We start from the raw sequence: 17,798 nt of genomic DNA on the forward strand, positions 1-17,798 counted from the left end.
TATTTGTAATCACGGTGTTTGAATAAAGATAAAAATGTGAAAAAAAGAACATAAGAAAAATTAGTAATGCTTGCTATAGTAAATAGGAATAATTATAATGTGTATGTTTAATAATAGCAAAATAGGAATAATTGTAGTGTATAATTTTAATAATTGTAATGTATAACTTTAATCATAAAATCTAAAAAGACATTATATAGGTGGCATACCATATGATATTTAAAGCAGTCAGTAGAGAATTATAAATAAAAATAAAAACATTGACCTGAATATTAAAAATCAATGCAAGAAAAAATAATAAGGAAATCATAAGAAATTAAACCCAGACATCTCTGACTTGTTCTGTCAGTGTTTAATAGTTATTCTTATTATAATATGAAAAACAATGTTTATTTAAACAACTAAAGTTGAATGAATTTTTAAGAATATTGATAACTAAAGTAATTTTATGATGATGATCATGCATGTGTTCAGAATATTTTGATAAAAGCCAGATAAATACTGTTTTTCTAGATATTTGGAGATGGCTCAGTGTCTAAATTTTTTGGCTTACAAACATAAGTCTACAAGGTTAATCTCTTGCTCTACTATTTTGAATACTATCTCTGAAGTCTGTGCTTTCCCGTGCAAAAACAATTTCCTACTGCGCTACAATCAGGTTATCTACATGTCTACAACTAATGTTTGTGACTCATCCAAGTGAATATAACAGCTAAAAAAGGTGTGCTATTCCAAGACAAGATTGAGATAACTTCTCCCCTACCTCCACCAAGCATGTATGTGAGTATCACAGAGAGAAACCCCAAGACAGGTGCCAGGAATGAAAGTAAGAGTGTGACCTTCATCCAATACCTCAGCTAACTATAAGGGCACCAAACCCTTAGTATGCATCACATCCAAATCTGCAGTTTAAATTCGTCACAGTTGCAGAGGAAAGGGAACGATATGTGCAGAAATAAAAAAAAGAAACATTACTCCAAATCTTCCAGAATTATAAATAACACTATAGAAGAAAGTTGTAATTTAAATAATAATGTCTCTAAAGTTATTGTAAAATAACAATGGTAATAGGATATTAGACTTTCTGTATCTTTTGTCCATTGATATTACCATTATTTTGCTCTTGCTGTGTTTTAAAAGCAGTGTGACTTAAAGCAGTAGGTGTCCATTTATTTCATACTCTATATGATAAATGTAGACCATATGGTTCCAATACGAAGCCAGGAATAGAAATCACATTAAAATTAATAAGACAATGTTCCAAGAAAATTTTATTTACAAAATTGATTGGCTAACTAGTTTTGGTTCCAGTCCACAAATTTCCAATATCTAAATTAAAACATAACAATATCTTTCTCGTTAAAATATCCTATTATTGTCCACTATATCATTAACATCTCAAGTGCTAAATTTTTGTTCTTGAGAGGTTATATTTCAAAGAATAAATATCACTAATATTTTCCCTATGTACCCTATTTTCTCTGTTGTTACTCGATTGATCAAAATTGTTTTGTTTTGTTTTGTTTTTTGATTTTTGGGTCACACCTGGCAGTGCTCAGAAGTTACTTCTGGCTCCACGCTCAGAAATCGCCACTGGCAGGCACAGGGGGCCATATGGGATGCTGGGATTCGAACCAATGACTTTCTGCATGAAAGGCAAACACCTTACCTCCATGCTATCTCTCCGCCTATTGATCAAAATTCTTAAAGAAGTCTGACACCACTCTTAGAGATTTTAGATTCTCTTAGGTCTTAATTTATAAAAGCTTAATTTATGTTGCTAGAAAATGCTGGAAGAATTTTCTGTAAATATTTTTTTACTATGAGACATTTAATCTTTAAAATTACAACTGAGAAAATTATATAAACATAATCATGTATTTGAAAACAAAGAGTATTAAACATTAGGCAAGACACTTGCCTTGTATGTGGCTGACCTGGATTTGATCCACAGCACTCTGTTTCATCCCTTGAACTTTATGTGGACTGATCCTTGTGTACAGAGCCAGAAGTAAACACCAAATATAGCCAGATATGGCCCCAAAATCAAAACTAAAATTAAAAATCTCATTTACTGTTAAGTGTCATTAATATCCCAATTTATTTTATTTGCTTCAATATAATTAATCAGTATTGAATAGCTTAACATATGTGTAAGCATATTAGAAAAATTAAAAGTTTTAAAACAAATTCCTAATGCGAGTATTAATAGTTTTGTTTTTACAGAATTCTATTTTCCTCTACTGCTATTTGCATGCAAGATGACTATACTATGCTGAAGGGTGTCAAGAAGTAACCACCTCAAGAAAAGTCACAAGTCTTATTAATACCAATTATGTATCTTAATACTCTGGAAACCAATATATTTAAATCCTGACACTTAGGTCCTTATGTGCCATATATATATATATGAATATATATATATTCATAAGAATATATATAAGAATATATATATTCTAGATATATATATCTAGAATTGTCCCTTCCCATGTTAGTCTATAAACTCTATTTTGAAGACCTCTGGTTTTGGGCATTGTCAGTATGGAACATGGCTAAATTTTTTTCAAAAGAAATTATAAAGAAATTTTAAAATTTAGGTGATAAACATAATTTTAAAGATGTATTGTTAAAAACGGTAAGATTAGAAAATATAAAAGAAAGAACACTTCTTTTAAAAAACAAGTATGAAGCTCAATAGCTAAGTACAGAAGTGAAGTTGCTTGCCTTGGATACAGCCTTTCCCAATTCAATATCTGGGGATCCCAGAGCACCATCAAGAGCTATCCCCAGCCTTCACCATATGTATTCGAAAAGCCCCCAGAAAGAAGTCCATTATATTCTAACATAATAGTCACAGAACTCTTATCCACTGCTGGTGGGAATGCCATCTAGTCCAACCTCTATGGAAAGCGATATGGAGATTCCTCCAAAATCTGGAAATATAGCTCTGGAAACAACCAAGATGCCCTTCAATGGACAAATGGCTATAGAAATTGTGGTACATATACACAATGGAATATTATGCTGCCGTCAGGAGAGATGAAGTTATGAAATTTTCCTATACATGGATGTACATGGAATCTATCATGCTGAGTGAAATAAGTCAGAGGGAGAGAGAGAGAGAGAGATGCAGAATAGTCTCTCTCATCTATGGGTTTTAAGAAAAATAAAAGTCATTTTTGCAACAATCCTCAGAGACAATGAGAGGAGGGCTGGAACTTCCAGCTCACTTCATGAAGCTCACCACAAAGAGTGGTGAGTGCACTTATAGAAATAACTACACAGAGAACTACCATAGTCATGTGAATGAATGAGGGAACTGGAAAGCCTGTCTGGAGTACAGGTGAGGGTGGGGTGGGATGGAGGGTGATTTGGGACATTGGTGGTGGGAATGTTGCACTGGTGAAGGGGGGTGTTCTTTACATGACTGAAACCTAATCACAATCATATATGTAATCAATATGTTTAAATAAAGAAAAAAATAACAGTCACAGAAAATAAATTCCACACCTGTAGTTAAACAAGATTCAGACTTCATAAAGAGTGGGAGGAGAGACGGTACAGAGTGATGGGCCATTGCCTTGCAATGCCTCTGACCTGCATTCAATCCCAGGTATCCTATACCACCCCCTCTATGCACCACAGGAATAAACCCTAAGTATTGTGGCATGTGGTACCACACTTCCATAAATGTTAATGAAGTATTGCAAGTAAAAACGTAACACATAGGGGCTGGAGCGGTGGCGTAAGCGTAGGGTGTCTGCCTTGCACATGCTAACCTAGGACCAACCATGGTTCTATTCCCTGGCATCCCATATGGTCCCCCAAGGCAGGAGATATTTCTGAGCATATATCCAGGAGTCACCCCTGAGAGTCACCGGGTGTGGCCAAAAAAACAAGCAAAAAAACAAAACAAAACAAAACAAAACAAAATAAACACATACTTGGAATATGTGTATCCCTATTGGAGAAATCGGTATACATTTAGAGTACAATTATATTTTATTTTTTTAATTTTTAATCTAATAAGAAGCTTAAAAATAATAATTTTTCTGCCAGGACCTAAATTTAAAAGAAAACTAAATGAAAATAAAATTAATCAGTTTACGTGAATAGAAAATCAAGGAAAACATTCTTTTTTTTTTTTTTTTTTTGGTTTTTGGGCCACACCCGGCAGTGCTCAGGGGTTACTCCTGGCTGTCTGCTCAGAAATAGCTCCTGGCAGGCACGGGGGACCATATGGGACACCGGGATTCGAACCAAACACCTTTGGTCCTGGATCGGCTGCTTGCAAGGCAAACACCGCTGTGCTATCTCTCCGGGCCCAAGGAAAACATTCTAAAACAAGTCTGAAAAGCAGATTGGGAATGTAGAAATAAACAAAAAATATTACTGTTAAATTTTTCAAAGATTTATATTAAAGTTGTCACTGGCCCATAAGCTAGAAGCACCTGATTTTATCATTAGAAAACATTGAAGGGGGACCAGAGAGATAGCAAGCAGTAGAGCATATGCCTTACATGCATCCAAAACAGGATGAATCTGAGTTCTATTTCCCTCATCCCATATGGTCTCCCATACCTGCCAGAAGAGATTTCTGAGTGCAGAGCCAGGAATAACCCCTGAGTGCTGCTGAGTGTGGCCCCAAAACAAAACAAACAAAACAAGACAAAAAACATTGAAGTATCTAGCATTCAATAAATGTCATAAATCCATTTTTCAGAATACACTAACTTTGCTCCTAAGAATGTATCTAATTAATTATTTGAAATTATATACAAATGTATATATATCACATATGTAAAGAATTGGTCACATAAAATTCCAAAAATATGCACTAATTATTAGAATTTAGATTAAAGAAATAATAAACCCACAAATATAACCATACTTGGGCATTATTAATTACTAAAAATAATCTTTAATTATCCTCTGGGAAAAGAAAATATATATTTTTTTGTTTTTTGGGCCACACCCTGTGATGCTCTGGGGTTACTCCTGCCTATGTACTCAGAAATCACTCCTGTCTTGGGAGACCATCTGGGAAACCAGGGATCAAACCAAGGTCCATCCTGGATCAGCTGTATGCAAGGCAAATGCCCTACCACTGTGCTATCATCCAGCCATAAAAGGGAAAATTTATTAATGTTGATATTCATATAAAAATTGTTTCCAGGACCAGAGTGATAGTACAACTACTTGGATTTGATATCTTGTTGACTTCCAGGAGAGATTTCTGAGCACAGTCAGAAGCAAGCCATGATAATTTAGGGTGTGGTGCAGAACCAAACAAATATTTTTTCTATAGGCAGAGTTATTTTTTCAGTATTTCTAAAAATATACATATGTATTGAATATGTTTTTTGAGATTTATGTTCTCTATGGCAAATATATAATTTCAGATAATCATTAATAATTATATATTTCTACATTTATTTTCCATAATATTTTATTTTTATATTTATTTTTATAATATTCTTCTGGGTATAGTCCTGATAACCCTATCAATTTTTTTTATTACCTCAAAGGATTTTTTTGAAAAATATAGGAAGCAAAACATCTTGAACAAAATAAAGGGGCCATCTAAAACATGTTTGAGGCTGAGAGAGATGATCTGGTGAACAAGGGATTTATGTTACACACTTTAAACCAGGTTCAATCATTAGTACCACTTATGGTCCTCAAAGCCCTGTCAGGAGTGATCCCTGAGTAGGGAGAGGCTTGGCTCCAAATACAAACTAGAATATATAAATTCTTGGGAAAGACAAATCAAGAACTTTACCTGAAATGTAAAACAAACTTTTTTACACATAAGTTTCAATCCCAGTGGGATCAGACTAAAACTAGAATTTTATGTGAAACTAGCAATTTTTGACTTATTTAAATTTTATTTCTTGTCTCCACAGCTTCAAGTATTTCTCCCAGGAACATTTCCTTAATAAATCACTTCACAAAATATGTCTCTATTTTTCTGAATTTGTAGAATTTTACTTAAGAAAAATCTATAAATATTTAATTTGATTTTAAGTAACTGTATATTTCTCATATTTGTTATTTTTATCTGCTTCTTTCATTATATGTACATATATACATATATATGTGCTAAATGTTAATTCATAAAATTAACAAACAGTGGAGTAAAAGAAAAATATTTGACTAACTTTCATACCTTACTTGAGAAAATAATTAAGTATGGGAAAATCAGGTCACAGTAAAGGAAGGGAAGGAAGTCAAATAAGGAAAAATATGTCATCTATAGGTACATGTTAAGAGTTTACAAATGGAAGAAAGGGAACATAGTCAGAGCTCAGTGTCACAAATGATGAGTTATTAGAGTTTTACCATAATCCTATTGAAAGGTCTGCAGTGTGGTAAATTTCAGGTAGTAGATTTTCATTACGCTTTGTACTTGAAATCTACTTTAAATTTACTATATTGCAAAACTGACGATCAAGTACATTTTCATGGGCTATACTATATGATACATGGAAGTATTTTCACAAAATTATATTTAACCTATGGAGCCGGAGTGGTGGCACAAGTGGTAAGACATCTGCCTGGCCTGTGCTAGCCTAAGACAGACCATGATTGGATGAGTGAGACTATTCTGCATCTATTTCTCTTCCTCTGACTTACTTCACTCAGCGTAATAGATTCCATGTACATCCATGTATAGGAAAATTTTATGACTTCATCTCTCCTGACGGCTGCATAATATTTCATTGTGTATATGTACCACAGTTTCTTTAGCTATTCATCTGTTAAAGGGCATCTGATTGTTTTCAGAGTCTGGCTATGGTAAATAGTGCTGCAATGAATATAAGTGTAAGGAAGGGATTTTTATATTGTATTTTTGTGTTCCTAGGGTATATCCCTAGGATGGTATAGCTCAATTTCCAGTTTTTGGAGGAATCCCCATATCCCTTTCCATAAAGGTTGGACTAGATGGCATTCCCACCAGCACTGAATAAGTGTTCTTTTCTCTCCACATCCTCACCAGCACTGCTTGTTCTCATTCTTTGTGATGTGCACCAATATCTATGAGATGGTACCTCATAGTTGTTTTGATTTGCCTCTCCCTGATGATTAGTGATATGAAGCAATTTTTATGTGCCTTTTGTCCATTTGTATTTTTTTTGGTCAAATTGTCTGTCCATTTCTTCTCCCCATTTTTGATAGAATTAGATGTTGTTGTTGTTTTTTGTTGTCGTTGTTGTTTTTGTAAAGTTCTGTCAGTGCCTTGTAATTTTTGGATATTAGCCCCTTATCTGATGGGAAGTGAATAGTTTCTCCCGCTCAGTGATGGCTCTTGTATCCTGGGCACTGTTTCCTTCGAGGTGCAGAAACTTCTCAGCTTAATATATTCCCATCTGTTAATCTCTGCTTTTACTTGTTTGGAGAGTACAGTTTCCTCCTTGAAGATGCCTTTAGTCTCAATGTCTTGGAGTGTTTTACCTACGTGTTGTTCTATGTATCTTATGGTATCAGGTCTGATATCAAGGTCTTTAATCCATTTGGATTTTATCTTCATACATGACGTTACATACTATTCTATTTATGAAAAGAAAACATGCTTTTTATATATTAAACAAAGCAAAAGAAAAAAATGATTTCTAAATATCTATGATCACAAATACTAGCAACAGACTTTTTTAAAAGATTATGATTTCCTAAATATGTTTATTCCACTAAGTATCATGATTCACCTATTTCTTGGGTAGTGTGCTAACTTATAATGAAGAATAATTCAAGTTAAAATTACAGTAAATCAAGTTTCTGCAGATGTATTTCTCTGCGTTTAGAAATGCTTATGAGCACCTGTTTAATTTTATCAAGATGGTTTGAGTTAATCTACAGATGTTATTTTTCTACTGCATATTATTTGAAAATGATTTTGATTGGGAGACTATCACATTAACATTGGAGAAATCAACATCACCTGTTTGCAAAGGAGAAATATGTGAATAAATATTTTCTTTAGATAAAACAATACAATAAAAGGATTAATGGGAAAACAATAAAATATAGCTTTTGCCAAATTACATTACATATAGACTGTGAAAACCATACTTAAGCAAAATATCAGATAATTAGAAAATGTATAATATAAACATTAAAATAAAGTGAAGTCAAATATTGAAGGGAATAAATTTTAACTGTGTTCTGAAGATTTAATATAGGGTGAAGATACACCAATATTTTATTCTGTATTATGCTTTTGGACACATTTGACAGTGCTCAAGGACTACTCTTTTCCTGTACTCAGGGATAACTTCTGGCAGGCTTAGAGGACCAGATGTGGTCCTAGGGATCAAAACTGAGTGAGCCAAGTGCAAGGCAAGTTCTCTGCCCATTGAACTATTGCTCTGGCCATAAAATATTTTTTAGCCAAACAATTTCTCCCAAAAGAAGGCAACACACATAAAAGAAATGCCACATTAAAATTATACTGATAGGGGCTGGAGCACTAGCACAGCAGGTAGGATATTTGTCTTATGCACATCCAATCCAGGTTGAATCCCTGGTGACCCACCACCTTCTGAGCTAGCCAGGAGTAATTTCTGAGCACAGAGCAAGAAGTAACCCCTGAGCGTCACTGGATGTGGCTCAAAAACTAAAATTATATATATTCTGATAAAGGATTTTTCATATTTTGTAAAAAATTAATACAGAAATTTTAAGTTTATGCCTAATACAATAGTCATATATATAGCACTAAGGAATCTTCTAGTATTTTTAAATGTTTTGCATGTGGGACAAAAAGCAAAACTAAAACATATTAATTGTTTTCGCCACCCATGAGGAATAGTTCCTGGCTAAAAACAGAAATGGTCAATAATAAAAATTCTTCATAAAACCAATTTAGTAGACTTTGTCTTTTATAGAAATCATAAATTTCCTTTTTAATAAACTTCTAGATATAGTTCATTTTTGTAATTATTTTATGTTCATTTAATTTATCGGTGTATATGCAAACAATGTTAGACATGAACATTGTGATGAGCATATAATTTAAACTCTTTTTTCTTTGCTAAATAGAATCAATTCAAATGATGCATACGGTTGTGCTTTGACTCTCAAGGACTACCACTTCTATGACCAAATCTGTAATATCACAGTGATATCCCTGTAATATCAGGGACCAAATTAAAGGCCACTTTTATTCTAGTCATGTGCTCTTCAATGTGATAACATTTATGCTAACTCTCTGGCTCTTAATTTATATTCTTATTTAAAAGCTATTCATATATACGGTGTGAGGTGAGGTTAGATTTTTTTGAGAGAGACCACCAAAATTGAGTTCAGGGGTCATTTCTAGAATAGCTCTGGGGATCATGTGGTGTTGCAACTAAATCTGAGGATAGTTTCAACATGAAAAACGTGGAGCTCTAGCAATAATACAATAGGTAGGACACTACCTATTCATTGACCTTTCATGATCTTTCATTGGAGCCTCCCTTTCAAGGAAAATCTTAGTGGCTTTCAGCACTGGGAGTGATGTCCTAAAGAACCATGGCTTTCACTCATACTCCTAAAAAATTAGCCTACATTAAACTTCCAATTTCATTGTCATTTTACATCACACATTTTAAACATTACAAAATGAGATGAACTCAGACAAAGAAATATGAGAGTGATAAAGGTACATAAGACTTATGGGAAGAAACTCCTGCTGAGATCTTGCCAAATACATTCTCCTTGTAGCAGTCTCCTGAGCTACAAATTAATGCTGGTGGACTTGCCTGTCCTGGAAGCTCATTTGACCTAATTAAATCCCCAGCTTGTGGACCATATAAGTCAGGCACCCCATTATAAAGCACTATAGAAAATTCTCATAGCCCTGCAAAAATTTACACCACAGAGTTTGTTTAGATCTGTCCTTTTATCACTGTGCTAAGACCACAGATGCCTTTGTATGTGGAGCATAGTAAAAGTTAACAAAGAGAGCAAACTTAAATAGCTGTCTAAATGGTAAAAATCACATTATTACCCTCCAGAAACTGTTGTCAAAGATGTCCAGAGGCCACCGAGTACCCAGGGGCCATCATAACAAAGAGTTAAATCAGTATCACTATCCAACTGTTGGGCATAATGTCAAACCTCAGATAACAAGGGATACTGAACAGTGACCCTAAGAAAACTTGCAGCCATTGTCTGGTACTCTCCAGCCACTGAGTCAACCTACAATTCCTTTCAGCAAAAAAGCCAACATAAGGTGGTCCTGTTCATTTGGTGACCACAGTCTGCATCCTTGACCATGCAAATAGCCCAATCAGTGGCCACTACTAATTGCAGAACAATACATGGGGTCCCACTCAAGCAGAAAAGATAGACAGGAGCTGATTGATCATTGAACACAATCTCTAGCCCACCTAACACTATGGTAGAGTTAGTGTTTCCTCCATCATAAATCACTGTCAGAGACATTGTTGAATAGCAATTATAGTGTTAGCATATCAGTTAAAGACCTACCTGATCATAAAAGCAGAATTTTATGGTCCAAATTCACTGCATATCCTGAATGCATAACTTCATAGTCAAGCCAAAGCACCATTTGGTTGGGGTGCATGGTTTTGGAATTCAACACAGTAGCATCACACTGCCAGAAAACACAGCTTGTAGTCCTGTCCCAGAGGCCATTTAACAAAATGAAATGGCAACAACACAAAGAGAAAAAATATTTTCCACTCACATATTTGAAAATATAATATAACTTATGATACATTTCTTTAGCATATGATAGCTTTATAATAAAAACCTATAAAGAATGTATGTATATAATAGAAAATTTCTGATTAAAAAATAGACCTAGGACCTGAGAGAGCATCTTTTCAAAGTTATACAAGTAAATTTTAAATAATACGAATAAGTAATAAGTAGAAGAAAAGATGCTGCTCAATCAATATTATAAGAGAAATTTAAATAAAACCTAATGTCTTGCCACTGACAATGTCACATGTCAAAAGAGTAAAAATAAGCAATGGTAATGAGTTGAGATAATATTGAAAGTTGTTTAAAACTTCACAATACCTAAATAAAACAAAAGACATACAAATATGTTAAAACTGCATATGGTATATTATCACTTCACATCCATCAGTATAGCTATTAGTAAAGGAAGAAGAAATAATAAATGCTATCAAGGGTGAAAAGGGAAGCCTGTGCATTATTAGTTGAAATGCAAATTGGTATAATCTCTATGAAAAAAGGTAAAGAAGTTTCTCAAAACATTGAAAACGAAATATGTGATCCATTAATCTGGGTCTATATTTAAAGAAAAAGATCACTGTCTAGAAAAAGTATGTACATTTCAATATTCCTAGTGATAAAATATTTAATAGCTTGGTCATAGTTAATGAATAAATAAACACACTTGAATCAATCAACAAATAAATAGATAAAATATAAAATATTGGGGCCAGATCAGTAGCGTAGGCTGTAAGGTGTCTGCCTTGTGCACTCTAGCCTAGGACGAACCATAGTTCGATTCCCCAACATCTCATATGGTCTCCCAAGTCAGGAGTGATTTCTGAGTGCATTGCCAGGAGTAACCCCTGAGCATCACTTGTTGCCTAAACCCCCCCCCATTTTTTAAATAAACAAAAAATTCAAGTTCATATTTTAGATACTTCCTGGTTTAGGTCCAATTTTACATTTCTTGTTTTCATACTCTTCCATCATTTCACTAAAAAGATATTATTTTTATTGTTTGTTTTGTTTTGTAACTACATCTTTGGTTCTCAGGGCTTAATAATGACTCTGAGGTCATGCACTCCTGCTTAAGAGACCATAGGGAGTGTAGGGGATCATATACCTGATTGACCACATGTAAGGTGAGTATCCTGCCCATGGTACAATTTATCAGGCCCCTAAATTATATATATCATAAAAAATTTTGCTTTATTCAGTATAACTGATTTGAAATAATTGTCCTTGGTCATGTCTGCATTCATTCACTCCGTTCTAGAAAGAAATATATACTGAACTGCCACATCCCACTCAGGAGAGGCACACACCACAAGGTATAGTGCCCTCCTGAAAAGGAATTATTTGCCAAAAAGGCCCGCTTAGAGCAGTCAAAATCACTTGACCCTTTGCGTGGATTGTTTGACCATAATTCCAAAAGTGGCTGTAACTATCTCTCTCTTCATTTTTAACCTATATTAGAAATTAGGCCTTAGTAAATTCTTTCTAACAAAGGAGGACAGTACAAATCCTGCCAAAAGTCTCCCACTTAACAGCTCCCTGTAATTTTTGCTACCTTGGCGCCAAGATCAGGTTTTTCCCAAAACTTAGCTCTTAGTATAGCAATTTTTAGTTTTTCCCCTGTTTACTCAAAACAAGGTAATTTTCAGTTTTCCCCCAAAACTCTAAAACATTTCTCTCTCTTCCCACTTCCCTGTAAATTACCTGTTTCCCTTCTGTTTACCCAAAACAAAGGAAGCCCAAAACAAATTGCCTTTTCACCTTCAGTATTGGCTCTTTAATATGCTAATTTAAGCCAGGGTCCTCCATTCTTTTCCCAGTTTCCTTGATGTCAAGAGTTTGCACCCTACATTCCAAGCCTCAGCCTTTTAAAAGTAGCCAGCTCAAAAAATAAATTTGTCTTCGTCTTTTCAGATGTAAGTCCTCATGCAATCTGTGTGGTTTCATACATTTCTACAATATTGTTCCGTTCATTCACCATTCCGTGTGCCCACTCTCTCCTTGTGAAATTTTTTCCCGAACTCCATGAAGGATCTGTTTGCAGGCGCTGAAGACTGCAACAGAATTTGGCTCACAGCACTGAACCTTTAAAAAAATCTCCATACATGCTTCATAAACTCAATTTATTCTAGACCAAAATATATACTAAACCATGAAAAATCATGGGTACACTGGCCATGAAACTGAAAATGGCAATAATCAAGAGGCCAGGGCAGGCCAAGTCCAACCCTGCCAAAGCCACACCATTTGCATCCACCACTCACAACAACTGCTTCACCAATGTTTAAGCTTTACCACTTAACTATTGATCTCTGCAGAGCTGCCAAACCCACCAAAACTCCAAATAAGCTGGTATTTGGCTGACATGACCAAGACGTTTTTGAAGTGAGTGCAAGCACCCTCTTCCCACCTTCTTATAGGTCCAGAAGTCCTGGCAGCTAAAATCATGCTCCACAAAAGCTACAATACCAGCTATATAGACTTTGAAATTCTCAATCTACAATTCCATTTTTTTCAATACTGTTATCCCAGTAGGGTTACACCAACTTAGACATCAATATAGATTCAAAGCTACCTAATTTTCAGAAATAAAATAAATAACAGAAAATTGACCAAGGGGATTTCCTTTTTTATATAAAATTTTTATTTAAGCACCATGATTACAGATATGATTGTAGTTGAGGTTTCAGTCATAAACAAAATACCCCTTTACCAGTGCAATATTCCCACCATCAATGCACCCTCTCTTTTTTCCCAAACCCTGTCTGTATTTGAGACAGGCATTTTACTTTTCTCACTCATTAAGGTAGTCATGATAGTTGTTAGTGTAGTTATTTTCCTAACTGTACTCACTTCTCTTTGTGGTGAACTTCATATTGTGAGCTGGTCCTTCCAGCCCTCATCTCTATTTTCTCTGGGCATCATTACAATAATGTCCTTAATTTTTCTTAAAACCCATAGATGAGTGAGAATATTCTGTGTCTATATCTCTCCCTCTGACTTATTTCGCTCAGGGGATTCCCTTTCTAATTTCCCCAATACTATCTCTGCCTATGCAAAAAGAAAAAACAAACAAACAAAAAACCACACACACAAAACCTTGCCATACCAGCCCTCCTTCCATCTTTTTTTTCTTTTTTCTTTCTTGTTATTTATTGTTGGTGCTGCGCTTTCTGTCATTGCTTGTTTTGTTTTTTCTTTTTCTCTTTTCACCTTTTTTTTCTTGGTTTTTGGGCCACATCTGGTGACACCCAGAGGCTACTCCTGGCTATGTGTTCAGAAATCGCTCCCGGCTTGGGGGACCATATTGGACACCAGGGAATCGAACCACGGTCTGTCCCAGGTTAGTGTGTGCAAGGCAAATGCCCTACCACTTGTGCCACCATTCTGGACCTCTCTTGTTTTAAAATGACAGTGATAGCTCCTGACAAACTCCTCTCAGCTTTCCTTCTTTTTTATTTTTGTTTAATTCCAACAGAATCACAGAACTTGAACAAACTTCTTCTGCCTCATAAATTGAGAAGAAAAACAAAAATGGATGATACCAGGAGTGAACAGACGCATGAATATTGAGTGGAAATAAAAAGTGATCAGACCTAAATACCAAACCCAAACTCAATGACAACAGAACCAAGACATCTATCTACATGTAATATACAAAAGGGACCTATTACACTAGCAGTCCAAGGGGTAAAGAGGGGAGGTATAAGATGCATGCTGAGAACAGGGCTGAGGGAGGACAGCATTAGTGGTGGTAATGGCCCTAATTCACTGTCACTATGTACCTTAAATATAACTGTGAAAGATTTATAACTGACATTGGTCACAATACAAGTCTAATAAAAATGGAAATTAACTAGTAATAAATAATTTAGCAAATATCTGACAGTGACTTACTGACCTCATTGTGAGATACATTAATTTTCAGAAATTTTCTTATTGTTGTACTTATTATATAATGTAATTTCATTACCCCTTACCTATCAACATGCAGTACAAAAATTATTTCATGCCGGCCAAGTGGATAGTCTTGGGGTGGGTGGGAATCAGAGATAATGTTGGAGAGAATTATACATTGGATTAGTCTTGGAACAAATGTATTATGAGCAACCTATAATACATGATCATTAAATAAAATAATTTATAAAAATGTCCTGAATGGATATTTACATAAACTAAATGTTAAATTCTCATTCAAAGCACAGTAGAAGATATTGTACTGAGCAGGAATTATTTAACCAAGTTTATATGTATGCAAATAGTTTGTTTTGAAGATTGCCCAAACTTATAAGACACTAGAATTCTTAAGTTTTTGAAAATGGCAACTTTTTTTTTTTTTAAATATGGAACGCTTCACGAATTTGCGTGTCATCCTTGCGCATGGGCCATGCTAATCTTCTCTGTATGGTTCCAATTTTAGTTTATGTGCTGCCGAAGCGAGCACAAATGGCAACTTTTTTGAAAAGTGTGTCAAAATAACATTTTAATGACTCTTATTTTGGTATATAAATAGTTTGAATATAAATTTAGTCTAATATCTTTTTTTGAAAAGGCAGAGGGATTGAAACCAGGAAGATAGCACAGTGGGTAGGGTGCTAGCCTTGCAAATGCCAGTGTTTCATCACTGGCATCCTATATAGTCTCCTGGGTACTGCTATGAGTAATTCCTGAGTGAAGATCCAGGAGTAATATCTGAGCAGCACTGGGTGTTGCCCACACACAAATCTAAAATTAAAACAAAACAACAACAAAATAACAAGAAAAAGGGTTTATTTTTCTCATAAAAACTATGTATGCTATCAGTCTACAAAATGTCTACAAACTGATTTGTAGATACTGAGAAATTTTAAATGAGCCACTACACTTGTTTTTCCTACTCTGTGATTAAACTATATAGAGTTCATTTGCGAAAAAAAGTCAGCATGTAGCCTTGAGGCTCAAAAACTATTTTGCTTGAGACTAAAGAAATAGTACAGAGGATAAAGCACAGGCTTTGCATGAAGCTGATTTTACTCTGATTCCTGTTACCACAAATGGTTCCCAAGCACCAGGAATGATGTCTGAACACAGAGATAGTATTGATTATTGAGCACAGGGAGATGTGGTGCAACCTTCCTCCACCACCTCCACAAATAATTGTACTCATATGTGAACCAAACAAGAAACGTAATGAACAAATAAATAAAGTTTAGTAGACAAAGATAATGGTTAGTAGAACAGAAAGAGGAAGGCAAGATGAAACTGGCATAAAGGAGAATGCATAATGACAAATGAAATTGATTCTTTATCTGAGTATACTACGCAATACATATGAACATTATTTATAAAGATGTGCACAATAATGACTTAATATTATACACCAGAGTCACATTACTAAAAAATAAAAGTAAATTTATGTTTAGGTGATTAAAATAATGTACCATGCTTTACTTATATGTAAATTGTAATTAAGGCCTGTCTTGGAATTTTTATAAGAAATAACTCATTAAAGCATATGACTTAAAGAAATTACTAACAAATAAGAGTGAAAATATTAGCTCTAATTCTTTTGCTATTAATCAGGAAGACTTTATTTGCAATTTGGTGAATTAATTTTCCAATATCCCTAAAAATTGTCTCCAGACAAACCAGTGTTGGTACTCTTGCCCTACATGAGTGCCTGTACTCACATACTTTCATATATGAGAGACCCTGAACAATTTCTCGTAACTGATCTAATTCTTGCCTACTCTGTGCCTTTTCTGTGTTGGCGGTATCGAGTTAGTTTGCTACCTCATACAGTGTGGTTGTGAGTAGTTCCCCCACCTGAGAGGAGAGTCTGCCATTTTCGGTCTCCACAGGACACACACTTCTGTGAATTAGAGCAGATTTCAGTTAGGCTTCCACAAACTCGTGCAACATTTCCTCACAATAGACAAAATTGTTGCCAGATTAGACAACATAAAACCACTGACTATAGTATTTTGAGGGGACAAGCCATGACCTTCATTTCTATGTGTCCTCTCTTAGCTCAGTTATAAGTGCTCTCTGTGTCCATTCAGAAGTCCCTACTCTCAAAAACCTTTTCTGAGAAAGTGGGAAGGGACATGTTCTCATCTGTAAAAGGATAATGGAACTTCCCTAGAAAGTTTGGAGAGAAAATATAAAAGATGACTTGATCTTAACACTGCCCAGTTGATAGAAAGTTGTCTTTCATTCTCCGAGTGAACTGGTTATAACTCCTTGTTTGAATTACAATCTGATGTGTTAATGCCTTGGATTATAGACCTACTGTTACATTTCCTAGCAAGTGACTTTATGTAGTCACTTAATCTCATTAGACCATGAATTTTTCTAATTAGTAAATTAATATAACACATCATTTCCCAATTATTCTAGTACCTAAAATATAATAATATTCATATAGCTCTTTTTAAATAATTTAAAAGAGGTCATTAGACAGAAATGCTCCCAATCTCTCATGTTAGCAAATAAAGACCTAAACTTATAAAGGCCTCAAGGTTAAGGAACTTAAACTTAAAACTCACAACCAAGAGAATTTTTTTAAATAATGAAAATGCATAAGCTATAGTAAATCAAATTATGTGCTTGCTTCAGGCAACACCTTTTTTTCTATAAAAAATTTTCCCTACCATTTTATAGTTGAAATTCTCCTAAAAACTTACTATTTGACACTGTCTAAAAAGTTGTTTTAATTTCAAATAGTCTTAACTTTTTAATATGCTTCAGTTTTTCTCTTAACAGCATATTGCAGAATTCTTGTTATATCACGTCATTTGTGTGTGCATGTAGGGTGATTTATTTTATACTTCAAATTCTTAAAAGTTAAATCAGCATAAAATTAATATATATAATATAATATACTTTTAAAATAGAAAACTACATACTGTATAACTACAATATAGGATATGATTTTACATATGTACGTGTGTAAATGCAACACTCTAATATATATTTCTCATAGATATTCCAAAGCTAATAGTCAATTTATGCACAAAAGTTAGTGCTCCATAGTTGATATAAAGGGAGGAATTCCTTCAAAATTTTTGCTGCTGTACAATAAACTAACATAAAAACAAAAGTTTTAAAAA

General features: G+C 34.4%; 1 protein-coding gene and 1 non-coding gene across 2 annotated transcripts in view; one reads left to right on the forward strand and one right to left on the reverse strand.

Moving 5' to 3' along the window:
• Positions 1–17,798, forward strand: part of LOC125998229 (cytochrome c oxidase subunit 7C, mitochondrial) — an 867,002-nt gene that overhangs the window by 721,781 nt on the left and 127,423 nt on the right. The window lies entirely within an intron of this gene.
• Positions 15,045–15,151, reverse strand: LOC126003150 (U6 spliceosomal RNA). Its single transcript, XR_007493687.1, has one exon. It is a non-coding gene; the product is annotated as a U6 spliceosomal RNA (small nuclear RNA).

The sequence above is a fragment of the Suncus etruscus genome, chromosome 2, assembly GCF_024139225.1.
Source record: "Suncus etruscus isolate mSunEtr1 chromosome 2, mSunEtr1.pri.cur, whole genome shotgun sequence".
In the NCBI taxonomy this organism is placed as follows: Eukaryota; Metazoa; Chordata; class Mammalia; order Eulipotyphla; family Soricidae; genus Suncus; species Suncus etruscus.